Here is a 3,089-nt window from a genome sequence, read left to right as displayed (position 1 = left end):
TTACAAATGACATTATCTTGTATTTAGAAAAACCCAAAAACTCCACCAAAATATTACAAATAATAGATGAATCAGTAGAGTTGCAGGGTACAAAATCAACATACAAAAATTGGTAGCATATATATGTGCTAACAAATCAGTCTGAAAAGTATTAATAAAGCAATCCCAGGAGTTGAAAGGGTCTGCACTGGTAACCAATATTTCCCACATCTCTCATCATGTCTATCCATGCATCCGAGTCTGGGACAGTGTTAGGGATCTTGGAAGCACTGCCAACATGTCTTATATTGAAGAAACCCCTAACCAATTCCTAGATGTAAACTTTCATGAGAGCCAGAAGTCTGTAGAAGTGACAGAAAGTGACCTCAGAAATTTATTGTCTGAGGTCAATTGATATCTTATTTGTGGTTGTTCAAGAGTTTCAAGATTACCAGTTCAAATAAACAGTAGATGAAGTTCTAAAGGATTTTTTTTGAAGACTTGGCCAGAAAACTCATATGGTCAAACCCTTTAAAAGTATGAAAAATTAATACCAGTCCTAAGGAAAAAAATACGACAAAAAAGATAAATTAGAATTTAAGTGAAGTAAGATTGAAATGGGCGAGAAGTCAAAATAGATGAGAGAGATGTTAAAAAAGATTCACTAACAATGCTTTAGATTCACATATCTTCAATTACTATGAAACTCCAGCTACCAATAGAGGAGGTATCAATATTAGTAGGTGATTGTTTGGCATCTTGCAAAGATGACACTAACTAAAGCTCAAAATATGAACCTGAGCCTCAAGAGCTACAGTTTAGAGTCACATGCAACAGGCAGGAGAAAATATTACTTTACCTCAAATGAGGCCACAGAACATTTTGAGGGTGCTGTTCAAGATTATTTTAAGTGGAAGGCTGATACGACCAACTTTGACATGAAAGTTTTTTTAAACATCCATGATAATGAAATTATTGTGGACATTGCATTTACTGAAGAGAGTCTCCACTGAAGTAATATCATACATTTTGGACCTATTACTCTTAGATCAACTCTTGCTTGTAATAGGCTCTGGATCTGTGATCCTCTGTCTTATGATATAATAGTCAATTCAATTTGTGGAAGAGGAGCAATACCAATGCAGGGAGCTACGGAGTAATCTGACTACTACCATATTGCTGGTGATAGTAATCCACTGGCTGTGAATAAAGCAGCAAATAACATAGAATCTTTATTGACCAAGAGAAGACAAATTAAAGAAGGCAAACCATCCTGGGGTTTGCCCATAGAGGCTGGTCAATGGGATATCTGAAGTATGCCATTGAGAACTGGCTCTGTGGAAATTATTGTAATGGATTTGCCGTTTGGAAAAAAGGATGGGATCCAAGAAGAGAAACCAGAACCTTTATCTATCTTGCCTATGGAAGATAATCTGTGTCTATATGACTACAACAGGCTGAGCTGTACTACTTACTCAGGATATGAAATACTTTACCAAGGTATTATCTGGAATGTGATATGTACAGCAAAAGACAAATACAGACTGGGTGTATATTGGGGGTTTTCATGCTGTGGTTTATGTACTGATACATATGCCTCAAGCTTTTGTTCATCTTTCGGAACAAGATGTAGAAAGAGGAACTCCTTGTTGATCCCCAAAAATGAAGATGACTAATAGCATTTATACTTCCCCAAAATGGAAAGTTTAGCATGACTCTGAGAGAAAAATAGTGTTAACTAAAGTGCAGTCTGCATGCTTTAATCCTGTTCAAAGCTCTTCACCCTGGTTAGCCAAAGGTGTGAATTACAAAACACTGCTAAAAGAAATCAGAGATGACCCAAACAAATGGAAAAACATTCCATGTTCATGGATAAGAAGACTCAGTATAGTTAAAATAGACATACTGCCCAAAGCAGTTTACAAATTCAATGCTATTCCTACCAAACTACCACTGACATTCTTCATAGAATTAGAAAAAAAATTATAAAATTTATATGAAACCAAAAAGCAGCCGAAATATCCAAGGCAATCCTAAGCAAAAGAACAAAGTTGGAGAAATCACGTTAACCAACTTCAGACTGTACTACGGGGCTACAGTAACCAAAACGGCACAGAATAGAACTGGTATAAAAACTGACGCAAGACAAATGAAACAAAATAGAGAACCCAGAAATAATGGCAGACACCTACAACTATCTGATCTTAGACAACATCGACAAAAATAAGCAATGGGGAAAGAACTTTCTGTTCAGTAAATGTTGCTGGGATAACTGACTAGTCATATGCAGAAGATTGAAACTGGACTCCTTCCTTGCACCATATCGAAAAATTAACCCAAGATAGATTGAAGTCTTAAATGTGAAACCCCAAACTATAAAAATCCTGGAAGACAACTGAGGCAATACCATTCAGGATATAGGCACAGGCAACCAAAAAGACACAAAAAGCAATGGCAACCAAAACAAAAATTTACAAATGGGACCTAATTAAGCTAAACAGCTTTTGCACAGCAAAAGAAACTATCAATGCAGTAAACAGGTAACTTATAAAACAGGAGAAAACATTTTCAAATTATGCATATGACAAATGTCTAATATCCAGAATTTATAAGGAACTTAAGCAAATTTACAAGTGAAAAACAATGCCATTTAAAAAGTGGGCAAAGGACATGACCAGACACTTTTCAAAAGAGGACATACACGTGGCCAACAGTCATATGAAAAAAAGAGTCAACATCACTAAGCATTAGAGAAATGCAAATTAAAACCGCAGTGAGATGCCATCTCACACCAATCAGAATGGGTATTACTAAAAAGCCAAAAAAAAAAAAAAAAAAAAAAAGAACAAATGCTGGTGAGATCATGGAGAAAAGAGAATGCTTACATACTGCTGGAGGGAATGTAAATTAGTTCAGCTATTGTGTAAAGCAGTGTGGCAATTCCTCAAATAACTTAAAACAGAATTACTATTGACCCAACAATCAAAGGAATATAAGTTGTCCTACCACAAAGACACATGCATGTACTATTCATTGCAGCATTATTCACAATAAAAATAATGATCCTGGGAAAACTGGTTACTTATATACAGAAGAAAGAAACTAGATCC

The 3,089-nt window shown here is 35.6% G+C and overlaps 1 pseudogene; it reads left to right on the top strand.

The window, feature by feature from the left end:
• Positions 1-277: 277 nt before the first annotated feature.
• On the top strand, positions 278-1,632 carry LOC105472957 (tRNA (guanine(6)-N(2))-methyltransferase THUMP3 pseudogene; annotated as a pseudogene).
• The last annotated feature ends 1,457 nt before the right edge of the window (positions 1,633-3,089 follow it).

This window comes from Macaca nemestrina, chromosome 4, assembly GCF_043159975.1.
Source record: "Macaca nemestrina isolate mMacNem1 chromosome 4, mMacNem.hap1, whole genome shotgun sequence".
NCBI lineage: Eukaryota > Metazoa > Chordata > Mammalia > Primates > Cercopithecidae > Macaca > Macaca nemestrina.
The sequence above is the reverse complement of the archived record's forward strand: the minus strand, read 5'-3'. Positions and strand labels throughout refer to the sequence as shown.